The sequence below is a fragment of the Lactuca virosa genome, chromosome 3 (genome assembly GCF_052849685.1).
Source record: "Lactuca virosa cultivar CGN04683 chromosome 3, Lactuca_virosa_CGN04683_v6, whole genome shotgun sequence".
Classification (NCBI taxonomy): Eukaryota; Viridiplantae; Streptophyta; class Magnoliopsida; order Asterales; family Asteraceae; genus Lactuca; species Lactuca virosa.
Window position 1 is genome coordinate 57,082,184 of NC_136428.1, and position 24,037 is coordinate 57,106,220.

Genomic DNA, 24,037 nt, shown 5'->3' on the forward strand with positions numbered 1-24,037 from the left:
ATCCAAACACTACAATTACGAAACAATCGAGGCCAAGGTAGCATATAATCACATGTATTCGTTTGAGAAGAAACCGAAACAAAGTTATTTGGTTACGAATACAGATGCAAGCCAGTTGGATTTTCCAATAAACGAAATGATGTTCATTATGCCTCAGTTCAAAGCAGAAGGAAATTTTAAAGAAAAGGATGAAGGTACACACATGAAAATTCGTTTTCATGCTGTTCTTGCAAAAGCCCCTGAGGAGGTGTGGTCATTGGTTAAAATCAAGAAAGTGATCAGTATGAAAAAGGATGTGGTATTCGAAAACACAGTCCAAAATTTCAAATATGTGGTTGCCAGGGCAAATGGAAAGATTTGTGAGTTTACCGTTGCAGATTTTCCATTAATGAACTTGTATGATCTTATACAAGTCGCATTAATTTTAAAAGACAAATCATTTTCATACCTTCAAAACATAGAACCTGATGAATTCAAGCTTGGAGTTGCTCACATCAAGATTTTCATCGAAAACTATTATGAGTGCTTGGCACTAACAGATGTGGAATTAGCAACTGCCAAAGGAATGGAAATAAAAGCACCAATGGCACCAACGAAGACTCAAACAGAATTGAAAAAGTATGCTGATGGTGAAATCTGTTTGAAACCTTTTTGAATGGTATTCGCAGGAAAAGACAAAGCTGGAAAAGCTAAACGGTTCTTATTCCAGGCATGCGAAGTGGAGAGATATTCAACGTCTCAATATACGAACTTAATTGTTCGTTTGAATCATTGCAAGAAGAACAATGAAGGAGATAAGAAAGAGCTGAAGAAGATTATCTCCTGGTACACGGAGATTCGAAGAGTGATGCTGTATTCTATCCAGCTTCTTACTAATTGAGAATTTCGACTTTGATTACAAAGGGGGAGATTGTAAGGGTCGAATTGTTGTAATTAGTCGAAATATATTTTGGACTCTTCGAATGTTTTGTAATGTATTTTACTAAGGCGCTTTTGTTCGAAGCGTTAGTGTCTATGCCTTAGTATATTTTTGTACGCTTTCGTTTCCCTATAAATAGGGATATTACTAGAGTTAGATAAAGAGTTTTTACCGACTTGTCTATTATACTCTGTAAACATTCGAAAGCGTAATAGAGCTGAAACAAGATCATATTTACATCCGGTGTTCAATTTCTCATTCTTACTTGATTTCATACTCTGATTAATTCAATACTCGATTCTTTGATTCATCATAGGGAAATCACTAAGCTTTGTGCTTACAATTGCTGATTTATATGTGGCAGGTACTTCGCAGGACCATGGGAAGGCGAAGGTCTGATTGTACACATGCGCTGGGGAATTTACTACTTGGACATGTTTATGAACTCTGATAATTATGATACTGGTTGTTTTGGGATAATCATGTATTTGATAACTTGGTTCTGAAACTATGATTTTTGGTAATTTAAAAATGAAAATTTTGGTCTAAAATTTGAGGTGTTACAAGAGTACAAAATCCCAAAATCACATGATGCGGAAAAACATAGGTGGATGCAGTGCGATCAGGCCGGACCCTTCCCTTTCGAGCTGGAAGTACCTGAAACATAAACCGAAAACCATAAGCACAAAGCTTAGTGAGTTCTCACATACCATACATATATAACAGTAAGAATATATTGGGTCTATTTCACCCCCTTCGGTATCTTTCAACCGGTACTGGGTTTATTTCACCCCCTTTGATATCTTTCAACCAGTACTGGGTCTATTTTACCCCTTCAATATCTTTCAACCGGTACTGGGTCTATTTCACCTCCTTTGGTATCTTTCAACCGGTATCGGGTGTATTTCATCCTTATTACTAGCACATATAATCATAACAATAAGATTCACATATGCATCAAGCAGATACAAGCATAACAGGTAATTGTCACGAAGACAATCATCATACTACAAACATAATCTAGTGGGACAACATTGGTGCCTTCGACCCACATATACAATGAAGGAAACTCACCTCAGACCGAAGGTGTCAAATCACACTCGAGCTGTTGAATCACAAAATCCTCTCACAAAATCACAAGTATAAAACCCTAATTAGAAATTAGGTTAATAATCCAACCCGAGAGTCCAAACCCTAAATCCTGTCTGTAGGGGCAAAAAAGGTTGCTTAATCCTTGCCTTGTTGGGCATAACCCGCCAAGGCCCAAATTCAAACTAGCCCAAAAGGCATTCCAAGTCCAACTAAAAAGGACCTTAAGGCCCAACATGGGCCCCAAGAGCTCCATGATGGCCTAAAGCCCACAAATGACCTCATACCACAAATAGGCCTAAGGCCCAAACTCAATCAAGGAAAAAAGCCCAACTAATCCTGAGCCCAAAACTCACAGAAGGACGTACGTGCGGCATACCTAGCTCGTACGCCGAGCGTACGTTGCTTGATCCGAAATTGAGGCACTGGCCCAATACGCGCAACGTACTCAGGAGTACGCCCGACGTACTGGTCGGACAACCAAACCACTCCAAATGTCTTAACCCATTAAGCCTTTAACGTCCAAATTTAGATCCAAGTTCATAAAAGTGTATTAAGCCATAAAGTTTCAAACTTTATGCCTTTTGATGACTTAATGGGACTCAAACCATGGATTAAGCCTTCTATCTCCCTTAAGTGGTCACCAACTCATGCATGGTTGAGTTCTAACCTCCAAGATCCGATTTTTATGACTTCATGCACTCCTAAGAGCCCAAAAGGACAACTCAAATGGTCTGGAGTAGTGCATACTCTGTGAGACCAAGTTATGGGACCAAAATATGCTAAGTTATTCCCCAAACTTAGATTTAGGCTTAGAATTAACAAGTTTCAGACTTTATACCTCCAATGAGCTAGAAATGGTGAACAACCTCTGGATCTACAAGCTCTTTTTGTCCAATGCTTTTCCTCAAGCCTTCTTCTTCTTCAAGATCACAAAAGAACTCCCAAAAACTCTTTGTAAGCTCAAGAATGCTCTCAATATGGCTAGGGTTTCGAGATTAGCTCAAAAAGGAAATGGGGGATGATAGGTGAAGGACTTAAGGGCTTGATGAGCTTAAATAGGGTGCCAAACCTAAAAATTAAGGTTTTCCCCTGGCTTGCGTACGCATCGGTACGCCCAGCGTACGTAGGGGTCATCCCCGCTTCGCGCATGCATAGTAGTACGCCGTACATACCTTGTGTACGCCCAATGCACTCAGGTCTGTTCCACGGGTAATCAAAATAATTAGCAAAGTTTTACCTGTCAAAACAGGCATTACAATTCTCCCCCACTTGAATCAAACTTCGTCCTCGAAGTACACTGCCACAACTAACCCTGGGTAATGCTCCCTCATCTCTTCTTCAAGCTCCCATGTCCACTCAAAACCCTTCCGGTGCTGCCACTGCACCTTTACCAAACCTACAACCTTGTTCCTCAAGGATTTCATCTTCCGGTCAAGGATCCCCACCAGCCTCTCAATGTAGTTCAGGCGGTCATCCACCTAAATATCCTCCAACGGAACCACTGCAGAATCATCAACCAAACACTTCCGCAGCTGAGAGACCTGGAAAGTACTGTGGATCTGACTGACCTCCTCCGGGAGATCCAAATGATATGTTACCCTGCGCACCCAGGATACAACCCTGAAAGGACCAATATACATGGGGCCTAGCTTACCCCATTTCCTGAACTAGATGGCACCTTTCCAAGGTGACACCTTCAGGTGTACCATATCCTCGACCTAGAACTCCAAGTCTGACCTACGTAGCATTTCTACCGACTCTGCGCTATCTGAAGTCTACCACGAACCTGCTAAATCATCTTGGTCGTCTTGAGTACCACCTCGGTAATCCCCACAACTCGCTGACCGACGTCAACCCAACATATCAGGGTCCTACGCTTCCTCCCGTAGAGCATCTTAAAAGGAGGTCGGTCAATGCTGGCGTGATAACTATTGTTATACGAAAATTCCGCTAACGGAAGATACGTATCCCAAGTACCGCCGAAATCTAGAACACATGCCCGTAACATATCCTCCAATGTCTGGATGGTCTGCTCACTTTGACCATCCGTATGTGGGTGAAAATTCGTGCTGAAGTGCAGACGAGTACCCAACTCCTCGTGAAATCTCTTCCAGAACCTGGAAGTGAATCGAACATCCCTCTCCGAGACTACAGAAACCGGAACCCCATGGCGTGCCACAAGCTCCCGAATGTAGATGTCCACCAACTTCTCCGAAAAGATACTCTCTTGGATTAAGATAAAATGTGCGCTCTTGGTGAATCGATCCATGATGACTCATGTCGAATCCACTCCGCGCGCCGTCTGAGGCAATTTAGTGATAAAATCCATCGTAATCTCTTCCCATTTCCAAACAGGAATATCAAATCGCTCCATTTTTTCGTGGGGTCACTGATACTCGCCTTGTCTTTCCTGCAAGTCAAGCACCTCTCCACATACCATGCCACATTCCGCTTCATACATGGCAATCAATAATCAGGCCGGAGATCTCTATACATCTTTGTTGCTCTGGGATGAATAGAGAATCTCGACTTGTGTGCCTCTCCCATCAAAATATACCGCGCACCACCCAGTACGGAATCCACAGCCTTCGATGAAGGGTCAATAATGTTGGATAAGGTGTCTAAGTCCACAACTTATTTGGTATATACTTGACCCGACCCGGCATGGTCCATTTGGGTTGCACTTCACCCAAACTGTTTATGGATAATTTTATGAGAATTGTATACTTACGATTTATTAATATATTATAAGTTATAATATATTAATATAAAGTCATGTTATTTAATTAGTTTTAATCTTGAATTAATTATGAATTAATTTAGTGATTAAAAGGAAGACTAATTAAATCATGGGCTATTATATTTATATGGTGTGGGCTAATACTCATTTGTTAATGGGCTAAGCTTATGTGGAAGTCCATGGATGATCCATGGAGCTTTTAACCCATGTATCCTTGGAAAGGAAAAGACATGGGTTATTAGGGTTTCACCCTAACCATGCACACTATATAAACAAGCTCATGTTGCATGAAATGACACCCTAGTGTGTGTGTAATAGTGGTGGCCGATTTCTAAGTGTTAGTATACTCTCTCATACATTTTCCAAGTTTGTGGTGATTTGTGATTTCCATTTGAGGCATTCACATTATTGGTGCTTGGCTCTCAAACTCCAAGGAATCAATAATCAACAAAAGGTATGTAATTCATCGAGTTCTTTTATGTTTAAAAGTACCCCATGCCATGCTAGATAGGTTATAAACCTTGGAAAATAATATTTTGCATGTACCTTAGACAAACATAGATCCAAGGTTTATTAGGGTTGCATGTACACTTAGGAAGTGTTAGAATGCTCAAAACCCAACAGTGGTATCAGAGCCTAGGCTTGTTTGTTTGATATTTGATGCAAAATAGTGATAAAAAGTCGATTTTTTGCTGTCTGACTGATGAACTCGCCGAGTCCATGGGGGGACTCGCCGAGTTCATGTGTAAACTCATCCTACTAGCCGAGTAGGTTCGTGCACTCGGCGAGTAGGAGCCTCAGAATGCAGATTTTCGACTTTTGCTGCTGGAAATGGACTAGAAACATTACCCTAAACTGTTTTGGTGTTTTAAAACTTGTTTTAGTTGGTGTAATGGTTGTTCTAATCCATTTACAATAGCTTATATCAAAATTTCATGCTTTGTATGTGTTCATATAATTCTTGAAACTTTGATGATCATGTTCATGTTCTTATGAATTTAGAAGATGATAGGAATTATTTGCTGAATTGTTTAGGATTAATTCTTGATCATTTATGTGTTTTAATGGAATCCATAATTTGTCCTCAAGTTATGGATTTCCAAAGGTCACTTCTTTTAAACACACACTTAAAACACATAAGTTACATAAAATGAAGAGTCTTCATTTTTATGAACCTTTAATTCATAAGTTATGAAATGAAAAGTTTTGGATAGTTACAAAACTTGCCCTCAAGTTTTGGAATTTGTAAAGTTTCACACACTTTAATAAACTTTAATTCCAAACCCTTAGAGTTTTAAAAGTTAAAATTCAACCCTTATACTATTTATAACATTAATGGTTAATTATTATATATATGTATAAGATCAAGTTGTTTTACCGTTAGTAGGCCTCATTCACGAAGCCGGTCTATAAGGGGGGTATAAGGTTGTTGCCTATAAAATGGCAACTTAATGGGTGTCCATTCTCACCCACCGCTTCCTTGATCGGTGGAGGGTCGTTAGCCGAACGGGTAGGACAATGACTTTAAATTCTCATTAAAAGTATAATGAATATTATAAAGTAACTAAACCTTTTATAAATTCCCAATCTTAGTTACTTTAGGAAAATGTGAATATGGTGCTAACCCATGAAATTCACACTTTGTACCTTACCAAGTCGTTGGTGGAGCGTGTGTGGTTAATCGGCACACTAACTTGGACTAGTAAGGATCACGAAGGGTGACTTAATGTTTATCATAGATCGGTGGAGCGTGTGTGGTTAACTGGCACATCGATTAGGTGATAATATTAAGGGTACCAAGTGAGTTTGCATGGTTATTCACACCTTGTTTTGTGATCCTCGGCATCCCAGTCACAAAACCTGAAGGGCACAATCGAGATTGAAACATGCCATTGAAAAGTTCAATGAATCTCAAAAGATCTAGGAGTTTCAAATCCAATTAAAACCTAATAAATTATTTCGTTTTTCATGGTGGAAATTGGTGAATCGTCATTCACCTACCTTCAAATATTTTATAGCTTGGATTACGACATCCCTCTTCCAAGTTATAAAATATTGTGTTGGGTCGTAGCCTTAATATTTCATATTGGGTGTTATATTAAGGACTTGAATCAACTAACTTGATTTTCTCCCATTGTAGATGTCTGGTTCAGACAACTATGATCTTCCCAAATCGCTTGGAACAAGCTTTCCTCTTGAAGATGATGTCCCTCAACATCATGCTTCACTCCCTCCACCTCCTCCATTTATTCTCCCTGAGCCACAAGCCCAAAGACTTGAAAGGTTCAAGATCACTCAAGCTCTACTAGAAATGAAACATAAAGATGGAAGACCTGTGTGCACTCATGTCTTAGGAATGAAGTCACACATAGACAGGTTGAGAATGTTGGGTGCTGTTATTTCAAGGAAGTTCGCTGTTGACTGGGTTCTTCAGTCACTTCCTGAGTCGTATAGTGAGTTTATTAAAGACTACCATATGACAGATCCTGACATAACCCTAATAGATCTTTCTTATTTGCTTGTTGCTGCTGAATCAGCAATGATTTGGCGCAATGGTCAAGCAAACATTGATGGAAAATCTATTTCTCAAACTTCCATGGACATGGACAATGGTAACATTGGAAGTCCAGAAAAGCTTTCTCGTCCCAATGGAAGGGGATCGGCCTTGGTCAACCCGGTTGACCAAAAGGTAAAGGGAAAGGCTAAGTCTGTGATTGTCTCGTGTACCATTCCCAAAGAGTCTATATGTTTTTATTGTCATGAGAAGGGACATTGGAAGCGAAGCTGCCCTGAATACCTGAAATATTTGAAAGCAAGTAGAGACAAAATGTTTGACTCGGCTTCAGGTAAGTCCACTATCTAACTTTGTTAAAGTTCCTAATTGTTGATTCTTATTACATGATGTGACTAGGTTGCATCTTGATGTTTAGCAGGATCGAGCAAAAGGAAGGTTAAAAGAAGAGTGTGTTGAATCTGATCACGAAGATGGATTTCTATCGCATGGTTCGAGGATCGGATTTTTGAGCCACTACTTAAAAGTTATGATAGATTGCTAAGAAATATGTAATAGCATAGTTTTCATTTAAAGTTGCATTGTAAGGAATATTTTTCCGCATTTTAATAAAGAAATAAAAGTTTTGTTTAGTTTATTTTATATTATATCCCCTTACAATGGCATTTATGGAAAATTGATGTTTGTATGTTTCTAGCAATATTGGAAATATGAGTTTGATTCTCTCATTTGTGGTAGTGTCTGAATTTACCAAATGAGGAAAGGTTCTCATCACCGAAGCTTCAGTTGGACAGAAACTTGGAATCATACAAGCTGTATTGTATGATGAATGAGAATTTTCATCTTTGTAAAATTGAGACTAATTCATTGATCACATGCATATGTGAGTCAATTGAAGGACTAAGGAATTAGGTACACTGGGAGTGTGCTGGTCAAGGTCCACCACAAAGATCAATTCGTCATGATTTACTAAAGATTAGTAAATATGGTTATACTTATAAGGTTAAGTATAATTCTGTAACATTGGAAAAGTTTCAATGTATGGCAGAACGGATGAGAAGAATCAAATTTGGCAGAGAGATAAAAAGTTTCTCAAATCTGAAAAGATGGGAGAGTACTTTAGTATCATGTTTTATGATCATCTTAATGATTATGAAACCATATCACAAATTCATACTCTAAGGACATCTTAGTGCATTGTCATGACTAAGATGAGGGGTCGTGAATTGTTGGAATGGTTAAAATCAAGAAGATGGATCATACTTCGTTCCAAAAACAACTCTTAGAGTCATACTCCAAGATTGTAACATTGAGTGACATAAAGTAAGGTTTAAAACACTTATCAAATGTAGTGTAAAATGTTTTCTACTCTTGTACATTTGAAATTGGTAAGTTGTGATGTCTTGAATGAGACAAAGACCAATTAAGACCAATTGTATGAAGTGTTAGTCTTGATAAGAATCCGTACTATCCCTTGAATATTTGTTTAGTCAAGGAATGGTTCTTGACTAGGGAAACTTATATGTCAAGAGGACAGTGGGAGTCTTAAAGATCCTGAAAGGATTTCAAGATTTAATCAAGAGTAAAACCTGAGTTTTATCATTAGCACACGACTTAAGGTTTGAAACCTATTAAGTTGACATAATTCTTGTTTCTGTGTCTGTTCCTATTAAGTTGACTATGCATATGAGTTTTGTTAGTTCTAAACTGTGTGCATAACAGCTTGGAAGCATTGGTGGGCCTTGTGCTACCAGATGACAAGAAATTAAGATTGAACAAGTTCAATCCATGTAAGGCTGAATTTGTTACTAACCTTGTCTTGTGATTATGGTTTTGACAAATTCACATGGATAGGAACTCATACACCATAAAATCTAAGTGTCATAAGGTTTCTCTCCGATTCATGAAAATGATGGTGAGGAAATGCTTTCACTAAGAAGATTTTAAGTAGATAGCAATTGTGATGTTTGCATTCTCAAAGTCGTTAGTGGAGCGTGTGTGGTTAACCGGCACACTAACATGGACTTGTGAGAAATGGCAAAGGTCTAAACAATTAAGACTATGATTACGGCATCCCTTTTCATAGTTCTGGAAATTGTGTAGACACACATGTGAGCTATCTAAGAAAGGGTGTACGAATCTAAATTTCAGAAGTCCAGCTGATTTATGGAAATATGTCAGAGCTAGTGGGAGCATAAGTGTTATGCTGATGATCATCATGTTAGTAGGAGCATGATTATTATGTTTAGTGTTGCAAGTTAGCAATGTTAATTATAGAAAAACAAAAGTTTCAATTCGTAAAGTTATAGGGGTTGAAAAGTTGTTTTGCTATAATTAAGGGAGAGGAAATTATACTTCATTTCAATTCTAAAAGCTTAGATTGAGTTTTTAATCATCTTTAGTCAAGGATATATATATGTATTTTATGTTGGAATGGTTCAACTTAAAGAAATTCTATATATATTGCGTTATCAAAATTCGATTATGATTACGGCATCCCTCTTCATAGTTAAATTTTGAAAACATGGCAAATAAAAATATTGTAGCAAAAGACTGGTCTAGTATCATGTCTTTATGTGAGACATCATGAATCGTGTTCCATATACTTCGGATATAGGATCGATTTCATGTGCTATAATATTCATCCTTATTGTAGCAAAAGACTGGTCTAGTATCATGTCTTTATGTGAGACATCATGAATCGTGTCCCATATGCTTCGGATATAGGATCGATTTCATGTGCTATAATATTTATCCTTTCTAAATTTTCCAAATGCTTAGGGCATTAAGAAGGGAAAAGTCTAGAATTGGATATGACTAAAGTGATTAAGCAATTGTCGAGGACAATCTAAGGTTCTCCAAAGATTGGTTGCTCGGGGACAGTTGGAAGTATAATGTTAAATTTTGGAAGGACCATATGGATATATTCTGAAAAGAGGTAGCTCTTGTTCAGATATCATAATCAAAATAGGAATATGGAAATTTTCCATATTGAGAGTTGGATATTAAGAATCTATGAGAAAGTTAGAAACTTTTATGCAAGAAGGATGTTCAAAGCAATGTACTTTGAATATGAGAGTTCGTTTCCATAGAGTTGATCTCCTTTGGAATCCTCTGTAATTACTGATGACAAGGTTTTGGTGACCTTGTGCATAACCATTACGAGAGGATCAGTGCATATAAGTTTAAAATCTAACAGTTTTTTTTTGGTAAATGGTAAGAATTAGGAATTCTTACATTTACAATAAGGATTTGGGATTGTGAAATGAGCATCATTGGAATCATGTTCAATTGATCTATTTCAGAAAGTAAAGATCATAGACAAACATAGTGTGCATACTTGGAGTATGGCATAACTATTGTTTAGAAAAACAAAGTGTACATGCTAGGAGCATGGGACGACTGTTGTTTTTGGTCAAGTATTAAGTTGATTATTTGAAACATTATACAATGAATAATGTGTAATCAATATGGTGATAAATAAAAGGTGGTTTTATTTATATTCAAAAGGGTTCTGAGACCATATTGGATTCGATTATTATTGTGTTTCACTTTGCATGTTTTGACTTCCAGAATAGCTAGGTTATTCTTTCCGAATGACTAAGTTATTTAAACACTCCACAGTCGTTCATATGTTGGAAGTAGGTATGAATTAAGACTGTCATGAATCGAGTTTGTAGATGGCTAAACGTGTTTATACATAGCAATGGTTGCTACAACATTCATGAGTACTCATAAGTTATGAGTATTGGAATTAACCCACGCGCACTTGTATCACTTCATGGAATTTATCCCGAGTGATCGTGAGACGGTAATATCATATAAGTCTTCAAACCTAGAGATATGAGTTGTTACCTATGAGTTGGTTGTGCATTGATTGCACGTAAACGCATCAGTAACTTGATGTTATAAAACGTGCCTTTGTGTATAATTCAACAAGTAGTAGAAACAAGTATATGAGTCGAAGTTTATCTGTTCCTTCTAGTTCTTGGAGGATTAGAAGCGATATCTGGGCCCCTCGATGATTTTGTTTTGACCTATGTACCGGGCCCGGTCAGAACCTAATTGATGTGTTCAATTTAGTTCTTTGTCAAACAAATCAGAAATCGAGAAACAAATGCTGGACAATAAGCAATACCATGTTCCATGTATTTGTCCGGCTGATATCTAGAACAGAGGATTATATGATCACTTATCTAAAATGGCGCTTCATAGTTCAACAGAGTTTTCGAGAGCTACGATTGCTGGTTGGTTCCTGAAGTAACATACGCAAATACAGTTATTAGACTTATCCAAGTGGGAGACTGTTGGATAAGGTGTCTAAGTCCATAACTTATTTGGTATATACTTGACCCGACCCGGCATGGTCCATTTGGGTTGCACTTCACCCAAACTGTTTATGGATAATTTTATGAGAATTGTATACTTACGATTTATTAATATATTATAAGTTATAATATATTAATATAAAGTCATGTTATTTAATTAGTTTTAATCTTGAATTAATTTAGTGATTAAAAGGAAGACTAATTAAATCATGGGCTATTATATTTATATGGTGTGGGCTAATACTCATTTGTTAATGGGCTAAGCTTATGTGGAAGTCCATGGATGATCCATGGAGCTTTTAACCCATGGATCCTTGGAAAGAAAAAGACATGGGTTATTAGGGATTCACCCTAACAATGCACACTATATAAACAAGCTCATGTTGCATGAAATGACACCCTAGTGTGTGTGTAATAGTGGTGGCCGATTTCTAAGTGTTAGTATACTCTCTCATACATTTTCCAAGTTTGTGGTGATTTGTGATTTCCATTTGAGGCATTCACATTATTGGTGCTTGGCTCTCAAACTCCAAGGAATCAACAAATAACAAAAGGTATGTAATTCATCTAGTTCTTTTATGTTTAAAAGTACCCCATGCCATGCTAGATAGGTTATAAACCTTGGAAAATAATATTTTGCATGTACCTTAGACAAACATAGATCCAAGGTTTATTAGGGTTGCATATACACTTAGGAAGTGTTAGAATGCTCAAAACCCAACAAATAACCCCTGACTATCATAATCGAAGGAAGCTACTTTTCCCACGATGTGCCCACTCTTCCAGTGGTCTTCCTTCATAGCCTCAATCTGAGCCACTCGAATCTGCTCTAATAATGGGGTAATCACTATCATCCTCAAACATAAATCCCTGATTGGAGCTGCGACCGCCTTGCGGCTGACAGCACCGACCACCACGTTGGCCTTCCCTGGGTGATAAAGGATCTCACAATCATAATCCTTCACCACATGCAACCATATGTGCTGCCACACGTTCAGATTTGGCTGATCCATCAAATACCTCATGATCTTGTGATCTGTGTAGATAGTACAGCGGACCCCATAGAGGTAACATCGTCAAATCTTGAGGGCAAACAATACTGCCCCCAACTCCAAATCGTGTGTAGGATAATTCGCCTCATGAGGCTTCAGCTGCCTTGAAGTGTATGCAATCACATGACCCCGTTGCATCAACACTGCACCTAAAACCGTGATCGAAGCATCATAATATACCACAAAGTCCTCAACACCCTCTGGCAGGGTCAGAATCGGTGCCTCAAACAATTTATGTCTCAAGGTCTCAAAAGTTTCCTGGTCAAGGGAACCGCTATAGTAACCTGCCAATCCAAGGAAACTCTGAATCTCAGATGGAGACCTCGGAACTTCCTACCTCATCACTGCCTCAATCTTGGCCGGATCGACCAGAATGTCGCTTTGGTTGACAAGGTGCCCCAAAAACTGCACCTCCCGCAACCGGAACTCACACTTTGAGAACTTCGCATACAGTCTCTCCCTCCTCAGAGTCTCTAATACTTCCCTCAGATGCCCCTCATGCTGTTCCTGGGTCTTGGAATAGACCAGAATGTCATTAATAAGCACTATCACAGACGAATCCAACATGGTCCTGCATACGCGATTCATGAGATCCATGAATGCGAATGGAGCATTGGTGAGCCCAAAAGGCATCACCACGAACTCGTAATAACCATAACGAGTCTGAAAAGCCATCTTCCGCATATACTCCTCTCTAACCCTCATCTGGTGATAACTCGAACGCAAGTCGATATTGGATAACCAAGATGCACCCTGAAGCTGATCAAATAAATCGCCGACTCTCGGGAGTGGGTAACAGTTCTTCACCTTTAGCTTATTAAACTCCCGGTAGTCAATACACATCCGATGCGTCCCATCCTTTTTCTTCACAAATAAGATCGACACTCCCCATGGTGAACTACTTGGTCGAATAAATCCTTTGTCGAGCAGCTCCTGTAGTTTCATAGACAACTCCTGCATCTCTGGAGGTGTTAACCGATAAGGTGCTTTGGCTATCGGAGCTGCACCTGGAACCAAGTCAATCTAAAACTCCACCTGCCTCTCCAGAGGCACTCCCGGAAAATCATCTGGGAACACATCCGGGTATTCTCGAAGAATCAATACATCATCAATGGTCACCTCACCCTTCTCCCAGGCATCCATCACATAGGCCACAAACCTAGAACATCCCTGCTGAAGATAACGCCCGACCCTGGCTGCCGAACAAAGAGCCGAACCAAGCTGAGCACCCTCACCGTGGATCACCAACTCTCCCCCACTTGGGGTCCGAAAATGTAGCAACTGAATCCCACAATCAATCATCGCCCCATTGGGGATCAACCAATCCATCCCCACAATGACATTGCTCTCGCGCAGGGGAATCATAACCAAATCAATCGGATACTGCTCACTAAATAACTCCAAAGTGCATCCCCGTGTACCCTCGACACTCGCACAGGACAGTCAAATCTTTAGTGGATAATCCAACTTTCCCGGAACATCGTCAAATCTCTTGCTAAGCGCTAGAGATACAAACGATCGGGTAGCCCCCAAATAGAATAAGACCAATACAGGAATACCGTTGTTAGGCGTGTCAAACCCAACAAATAAAGGGTACAAATGACTCCTTAAACACTACTACTATGCACTAAAAATGTAGTACAAGGTAAGTATAGTCGATCCACAGAGACACGGGACAAGTGTTTATACCTTTTTGCGTAAGGTACAAAAATGGTCACAGAATGGGGGGAATTTATAAGCAATGATTTAAACTATAGAATAAAGCAATAAGTAAATGATTGATTAAGTGAAATAAGTTCAAGATTTGTAAGTACTCCAACTCTATGCAAGACAAATTAGCAATGTGATTCCATGGATGACAAGATATTTGTTTAATTCTATCTAAGTTGGTACTTGAAAGTGTTAACAAGCTCTAACACTTCCCATTCACCACAATAATTAACCAAAACAAGCTCTTTGATTAATCCTAACCTTACCAATCTAATCTAAACAAACTCTTAGAATTAGGTTGAAAGATTGCATTAAACTTTATGTGAATGTTCCCAACAACACTCAATACTCCTCATAAGCTCGGGAGCATAAGAATGTGTGAATAAGATTTACACTAAATTCATTCAATAGAAATCAGTTTAGTGCTTGTTACCTAGTCCAATTTACAAAACAATTACGGATTTTGCAATTAGATAACTTGAATGATCTAACCCTAATTCAAATGGCCAATAAGAATCACAATTAGAATCAAACATTCGATTGAGGCAAAATCAAATTCACTAGATAGAAAATTTAAAGAAAACATCAAGTCATATGATTGAAATCACAACTAGAAGTCAAGACATAAAGTTGGAGAATCTAGGGTTCTAGCCACTCATGACTAGAACAAGATCACAAATCTAGAAAATGAAATTAAAGTTCTTACAAAATGAAATCAAATGTTCCCAAGTGTTAATCTACTTCCAAAAGCTCTGAAAATCGCCTTCTTTCTGCCCAAAATCCGACCTCCTCCAAAAAAAAACCGATTGTCTCAATTATATGAGAGTAAAACTACTTTAAAAACTGTCGAGACGTTTACACGGCCCGTGTAAATTAAAGGGTGCAATTTACACGACCGTGTAAACAAGAAAAGTAGAATGCTCCTGTATATGCGTTTACACGGCCCGTGTAAATTATAGGCTTCCATTTACACGGCCGTGTAAACTCCTATAAAACCAAAATCTTCATTTTCTTCATAACTTCCTCCTCGATGCTCCAATAGCCCTGAAATTTTACCCTCAACTCTTTTTAACCTCCTAAAGCAAGATCCAACCTCCAAAAGTCCCTGAAATATTACAAAAGTGTGTGAATGGAATTGCATCACGAAAAATCCCGAAAATATGCAAAATGCATGAGTTTAAACCTAAATGCAATGTACTTTTATGAAATAAAGCTACAAAATGGGTACATGAAATGCACCTAACAAATCTCCCCAAGCTTAAACCTTTCTTGTCCTCAAGAAAGAACAAGAAAATTTAAACCGGAGAAAATAAAATAAAAGAGAAGAAAAGAAAATCAAAGTTAAACTTTTTTTTTTTTTGAAACTTGATGCAAGAAATCAAAACAAACATGAAAAAATATATCCAACCCAATTAACCCTGTTTTGTACCATAGTTGAGAATGTACCTGTCATGCCTTGAGTCAACTTGGCTTTATTCTCAAAATATTATAAGATAATAGAAATAAGACTTTGGCCACTCCCTAATACAACTCAACAGAATCAAAGATCACAACACTAATTCCCTTTCAATATCATCAACTCAATTCTTGGAACAAATTATGGTCTTACTCTCGTGAAATTATATGTGACAAAACATGCTCAACCATCTTTGTTTCATAAAATATAACAATGCCCGATTCCAGCTATTTGTTGATCAACAACAATCTTTTTCTGAAATATCTTTTCTAAAAATTCCCTAATATTTATCCAGATTGGTTACAAACTTCAAACCACTTACACCAGTCAAAGTAATTAACATTCAGTCCCAATGTCATATGTTCAAATCCAAGTCCAAGGGAATCTTTTGGCAGCCAAATATTTTTCCTAAACATAATATTCAATTAAACTATAAACACAACTATATACAAACTTCCTAATTACATTTTTTTTACAAATAAAGCTCATGGCTTTCTTTGAAATCCGTGTAACGGGCTTCCAACCAACACATCCAGATCAAATGACCTTAGTGTGCTAGATTTAAAAGGATCCCTCGGGTTTACTTGCCTGAACCTCAAAGGCCACAGATTAGCTTTATTTGGTTATTAAGTTCATGACTTTCTATGGAACCCGTGTAGCGAATTTTCACCTCAATCAGTCCCAAACAATTTAGCTTTAGGCGATTAGGTGTAAAACACCCCTCAGAGTTTACTTGTTCGAGTCCCAAAGGTCACATATTAACTTAATAATATATATTTTTTTAATTTTTTTTAATTATTATTTTTATTTTTTTTTCATATAAATAAGATAACATATAACACTCTTATTAATTTATTTGCTAGGCCTATTTCTTTATATTTTCGTCCTTGACTTTTCTATTGTGGGACATCTCACGGTCTATTACCGTGAGGGACTTCTAGACATTTTTCGGGGGACTAAAGGTTAACATGCAAAGACCCGTAGGTATAGTTGGAAGCTATGTCCCCAAGCACGATATATAAAAGGGAATGAGTAGAAATGACTTTTTAGAGCGCTGGAAGGCTCGGAACGTTGAGATTTTGTATTCTTTTTATGAACTTTTGAATTTGGCATTTTAAGTTCAATTGAGCATTACTACTCATAAGACCGGTCATATGTCCCAAGGAATTAACTCATACCTGCTGTTATGCTCCAATGTTGACAATCTTCTCACTTTCTGTTTTGCACAAGTAGCTTCGGGAGGTGTGTTCGTGTGTGATTAACTTGCTTTTAGATTTTTCAATAAAAAGAGCAAGCCAATTTCAAGGCACATGACTCATTTACCAGCTCAACTGTTTTGAAAAGATTCGGTTGCTTGGGATTGGATCCTTTTTTTTTTTTTTTTTTTTTTTTTTTTTTTTTTTAGTTATGCAATGAATGCAATGCAAAAATTTAGATGCAAACAAAATGCAAAGAAAATAATAAAAATTAGAATAGAAAGAAAATCTTTTTGGTTTTTGAAAAATTTTCCATGCAGAAAAAAAAAATGAAAAAGAAAATGAAATGAAAATTAATGCAATATGTACAAAACTACATGCAACCTACATGCAACGGGATTTATGCATGGATGGATGCCCCTCCCCAAGCTTAAAATATAGCATCGTCCTCGATGCTTGGAGAGAGGCATAGTCGGCCTATCAAGAGTCAGATGGTGGAGGATGGTAGCTGATTTGGGAATGGGTCTAAAACATTCACAAATGCACACCAATTGAATTTTAAGTAAAATATGAACGATTAAAGATATGGAAAGAATTTACCAAATCTTTCTTGGTGCCTCACAATTGTGGTGTGAACCTCCTCTTCATCCTCCCCAAGCTATCTGTGAAGTATTTTTGGAGCCGAAGATTCATTTTCTAGGCATAAAAAATAAGTTTAAAACCATTTGGGACATTAAAAAAAAACTTGAAATTTACCACAGACAAAAAAAAGAGAAAAAAAAAACTCCGGGTTGCCTCCCGGTTAGCTGCCCTTGTTTTAAGTCGTTGGCTCGACTTGGCCCCTGGATGTGCTTTGTTCTAAGTAGGTGGGCCTTATAACACATTAACCTTATCGCCACTTCCTTCAATTGAAAACTTATCTTCTACCTGACTTTTTTTTTTCTTTTTTTTAAAAGCACCTGCTCACAAAATGCTTGACATAAACAATTAGTAACACCGTGTCCCCGGCAACGGCGCCAATTTGTTAGGCGTGTCAAACCCAACAAATAAAGGGTACAAATGACTCCTTAAACACTACTACTATGCACTAAAAATGTAGTACAAGGTAACTAGGGTCGATCCACAGAGACACGGGACAAGTGTTTATACCTTTTTGCGTAAGGTACAAAAATGGTCACAGAATGGGGGGAATTTATAAGCAATGATTTAAACTATAGAATAAAGCAATAAGTAAATGATTGATTAAGTGAAATAAGTTCAAGATTTGTAAGTACTCCAACTCTATGCAAGACAAATTAGCAATGTGATTCCATGGATGACAAGATATTTGTTTAATTCTATCTAAGTTGGTACTTGAAAGTGTTAACAAGCTCTAACACTTCCCATTCACCACAATAATTAACCAAAACAAGCTCTTTGATTAATCCTAACCTTACCAATCTAATCTAAACAAACTCTTAGAATTAGGTTGAAAGATTGCATTAAACTTTATGTGAATGTTCCCAACAACACTCAATACTCCTCATAAGCTCGGGAGCATAAGAATGTGTGAATAAGATTTACACTAAATTCATTCAATAGAAATCAGTTTAGTGCTTGTTACCTAGTCCAATTTACAAAACAATTACGGATTTTGCAATTAGATAACTTGAATGATCTAACCCTAATTCAAATGGCCAATAAGAATCACAATTAGAATCAAACATTCGATTGAGACAAAATCAAATTCACTAGATAGAAAATTGAAAGAAAACATCAAGTCATATGATTGAAATCACAACTAGAAGTCAAGACATAAAGTTGGAGAATCTAGGGTTCTAGCCACTCATGACTAGAACAAGATCACAAATCTAGAAAATGAAATTAAAGTTCTTACAAAATGAAATCAAATGTTCCCAAGTGTTAATCTACTTCCAAAAGCTTTGAAAATCGCCTTCTTTCTGCCCAAAATCCGACCTCCTCCAAAAAAAACCGATTGTCTCAATTATATGAGAGTAAAACTACTTTAAAAACTGTCGAGACGTTTACACGGCCTGTGTAAATTAAAGGGTGCAATTTACACGACCGTGTAAACAAGAAAAGTAGAATGCTCCTGTATATGCGTTTACACGGCCCGTGTAAATTATAGGCTTCCATTTACACGGCCGTGTAAACTCCTGTAAAACCAAAATCTTCATTTTCTTCATAACTTCCTCCTCGATGCTCCAATAGCCCTGAAATTTTACCCTCAACTCTTTTTAACCTCCTAAAGCAAGATCCAACCTCCAAAAGTCCCTGAAATATTACAAAAGTGTATGAATGGAATTGCATCATGAAAAATCCCGAAAATATGCAAAATGCATGAGTTTAAACCTAAATGCAATGTACTTTTATGAAATAAAGCTACAAAATGGGTACATGAAATGCACCTAACAACCGTTCACAAGGAATGACCCTAAATAGAAATACCAACATATAAGCATAACAAATAACATAAATAAGAAGGTAAAGAGAAGATACATACCAGTGACCACATCGGGTGCTGCACGAGCCTCCTCGACTATCAGCTGAAATGCCTTGCTCTGAACAACTAGCGCCTCCGCCTTGCCCTAGCGGCCATCAGTGATCCTCTTAGTCGATGGGACAGGTGCTGCTATTGGTCCTCCTGATGCTAAACTCAGGCAGTTGGCCTTCTTGTGCCCCCTTTGTAGACTGTGGAAAAATATTATGGTTCAAAAATTGAGATTCATACATTCAACTAGGTTCACAAACATTAAAAAAAATATTTTATATCTTGTTTCAAAAGAAACAATATGTCAAATATAGAGCAGTAATGTTTTCAATCATTTGTATCTTATGCATTTACAATTGTCTTCTATATGATGGATTTGAATGGAACTTAAGGACCCAGGTGATCACTCATTCAAGCTTCTAATTCTTTTATGTAACTTTTTATAATTTGCTTGCTTTTTAGGGTTGGTTTTGGATTTTAGAAAAGGAAAAATCCCATAGACTTCACCATCATTTGATAAAGGATCACGTTCACAAAAATGTAAAAAATGAGATTTTGGAGGTTTCATATGTGCGGAAGCATGCAAGCATCAAAAATCTATCACTCATCCTTACAAAACTAGATGGCATCCTCATGTAGATTCCTCTATCATGCTACACTGTAGAAGTTGTTTATGCTACAAATTTACCCATTAGAAAGTGGGTTTGAGGGAGGTCAGATGTCTCTTTATTGCTGACTTCCAAATTAAAGGGTGTTGTAGGAGGTAATGTAGACTTCTTCTTGCATAAACTTTCTAGTTCTTCTTATTATTTTGCGTGATTTTATGAGTGTGTTTCCAAGCTTCTGATACATGGATAGTGTTTTCCTACCACCTGTTTGACGAAATGCTTTTCTGCGTGAATTTTCCAATGCTTCTTACACTTGAATTACTTTAATGTCCACTGAATCAAGATATGCATGATGGATTATCAAAATTCATTCTAGTAAACTTGAAGGACATAGAAACAGTAGGATTTAGAGAAGGTGAAGAGGTTTCATTTGAATCCTTCAAAGAAAAGGGGTTGATCAATTCCTTAGGAAAAGAAAAGACACTTCCTGTCAAGGTAACTTGTATTAATCAAACAAACCAACATGACTAAACTTTTATACATTTATATGCATATACAAAAGCATAATCATGTATATTTAATTGCTTTATGCATATACTTATCCATATACATATGCATATATATATGCATATAGTTATTCATAGGTATATGTATATACTTCTGAATATATATATATATATATATATATATATATATATATATATATATATATATACTTATTCTTATTCTTATGTATATGTCATATTATGCCTATGCATATGCATAATCATATGTATTTGATTGACATATACATAGGGAAGGGTTATTTGGAAAACAAAAAAACCTTAAAAAAACCCCAAAAATCATAAAAATGCATAAAAAAATAACTAGAGATCACAAAACTTTTTTTTGACATTTTTATGATTTTTAGGGGTTTTTTACGGTTTTTTGTTTTCCATAGAACCTAAACCCATATAAATATATTTATTTGTATGCATATTATATATATATATATATATATATATATATATATATATATATATATATATATATATATATATATATATATATATATATATATATATATATATATATATATATATATATATATATATATATATCATGGTTGCAGAAATCAGGATTAATCGTGGATTAATCGTTTGGTGTTCCCCAACCGTCGAGGATTAGGGTATTAATCCGAAATTTAGGATTAATCGGGTTTGGCGGGATTAATCGGTCAACAAAAGACAGCAAAAGTCAAAAAAAGTAAAAAAAAAATCAAAAATTCAAAAAATCAACTTTTTTTTTTTACTCCAAAATTTTCAAATTTTATACCATAATGTTCATACTTTTTGTATTTTCAAATTTTCAAATTACAAAATTTCTTATTTTATAATTTTGAAGTACTTGTTTTTCTTAAGATATATTAATATTTGATTAATTTTAATATTTTATTCATAATCTATGGTGCCCGATTAATCCACGATTAATCCCCGCCAAGACCGATTAATCCCTTAACACCAGTCGAGCTACCGTCGAGCGATTTTTACAACCTTGATATTTATATATATATATATATATATATATATATATATATATATATATATATACATATTTATAAGTATATTCATTTGCATATGAATAAGTATATCCATATGCATATATATAAGAATAAGTGTATGCATATAATGCATATGTATGTGCATATACTTATTCTTATTCATATATATATATATATATATATATATATATATATATATATATATATATATATATATATATATATATATATATATATATATATATAGAGAGAGAGAGAGAGAGAGAGAAAGAGAGGTTCATGTGTGCCCCACATCTATTGTGTGCTAGAATGCACCAATAAGAATTTAATAAAAATTAAATTATTATTTAATCAAATAGAGATAAATATTAAATGATATCCATAATTTTTTGTATATTATATGATATCCATAATTATAATTCATTTGTTTATGAAAACTAGTTAAATTCGCCATTAATGTCAACAATAATATTCTTTTAGAATGAATCCGCATCTAGTTTTTCATGTATATGTTCGTGTTTCATTTCAGGACTCACTCACTTAAAATACAACGAACTTGATTGGAAGATGGAGAACGAGAGTGTATTGTAGCAGAATGAGATTGTATGCTAGTAGAATACACTCTCGTTCCTCATGTTTCCGGCAACTTTGTTGTATTTTAAGTGAGTGAGTCCTCAAACAAAACTTGAACCCATACATGAAAACCTAGATGCGATTTCATTCTGAAAAAATATTATTGATGACATTAGTGACTTTTTTAATTAGTTTCCATGAAAAGAGAATTATAAATATGGATATCATTTAATATACATACAATTATGGAAATCATTTAATATATATTTTTTATTTGATTAAATAATAAGTTAGTTTTTAGTAAAATCTTATTGGAGCATTCTAGCATACAATAGATGTAAGGAACACATGAACCTAGCCATATATATATATATATATATATATATATATATATATATATATATATATATATATATATATATATATATATATATATATATATAGGTTCAGGTATTTAAAGTAATTATTGTGTTATTGTATGCATCAATCAAATTTTAGATAAATCAAATCGTTTAATAAATAATATAAATGTATTATAGTACTCTTATTATTAGTTAATTATGGTAAAATAGATATATAATTGGATATTAGCTGTATTCCTAGTAAATCGCTAGAAGCACAAATATACTTATAACATTCAATCGACATCAAAATTCAAAATCCTAAATTGAAGCCAGTATCGTTCCTGATCCACCGTCTGATCCTAAATTGAACATTCAGTCGATTATCAAGATGTAAATCAAAGTCAACATCGTCTCTAATCTACTGATTCTTCTTCTTCTACAATTGATTGTAAACATTCAAAACCCATGACCAGGTGATGAATATCCATCTCGAATCAATCGGTAAGCTTTTTTTCCTTTTCGTTTTTTTTTCTCTAATCGATCAGTCGAAACCTTGACTGCCTTCCTGCTCCTGTCCGCCTCCACTTCTTCATTGTATCTGCCATTTCTTCCTCCCCCTTTTCTCTAAAATCACCAGGATAATGAACATTCGTCTCCAAGCCTTCAGCCTTCTTTTTTATGTCAAAAATTGAGGTTTCTGTTTTCAAGTCGCCACGCCTGGACTCGATTTTCTTTCAGCAAACTAATTTACCATCTGCTTTTCATATCCGGTAGGTATTAATTTTGTCTATTTTCAGCCTCATTGGATGTTTATAGAGTGAATTTTGAGTTTTTATGAACTATTTATGCTGCTTTGAGAGGACTGAAATAATTGAATTGTGATTGTAGAACATATCCCGGTCAGATTCAGTTCATTTGGATTTGCATTGGCTATTGTTTTTCTATTGAATTGTATATGTGAGGTTTGATTACTTAAACATAGTAGAGAAAAAGACTGAATTAACATAAACACTTTGATTTTCTTGTTCCTAAACTAGCATTGAGCTTCCACTTCATAATGCATCTGATTTAGTGTTGAAATTAATGGAAATGAGTTAAGTAAAATTTGTTTTGTGAGCAATCTTGGATTGGATCAGATTACGATAGCAGGTTAAGTGTGTATTTGTATGTGTAGTTTCTATATGTTTAATGTGTTTTTGTGTGTGTAGTTTAAATTCATCAACTATTTTCCTTTCTATGTTAGTACCTTCTTTATATTCGTACACAAGGTTTGCTTTAACTCTTGATGTCATTTATCTACATATAGAATGTAGATGGCTATCTATCAGTTTGTTAATATTCTAGATATTTTTTTGTTTCAGGTTGTGATAAAGCAATTCTGTGTGTGGGCTAGTGTGGGAAGCTGAGACCGAAAATTACATATTCTACAAGGGTGCATTTCTGCATTTCTGACAGCAATTCTGCCGGAATGGAATC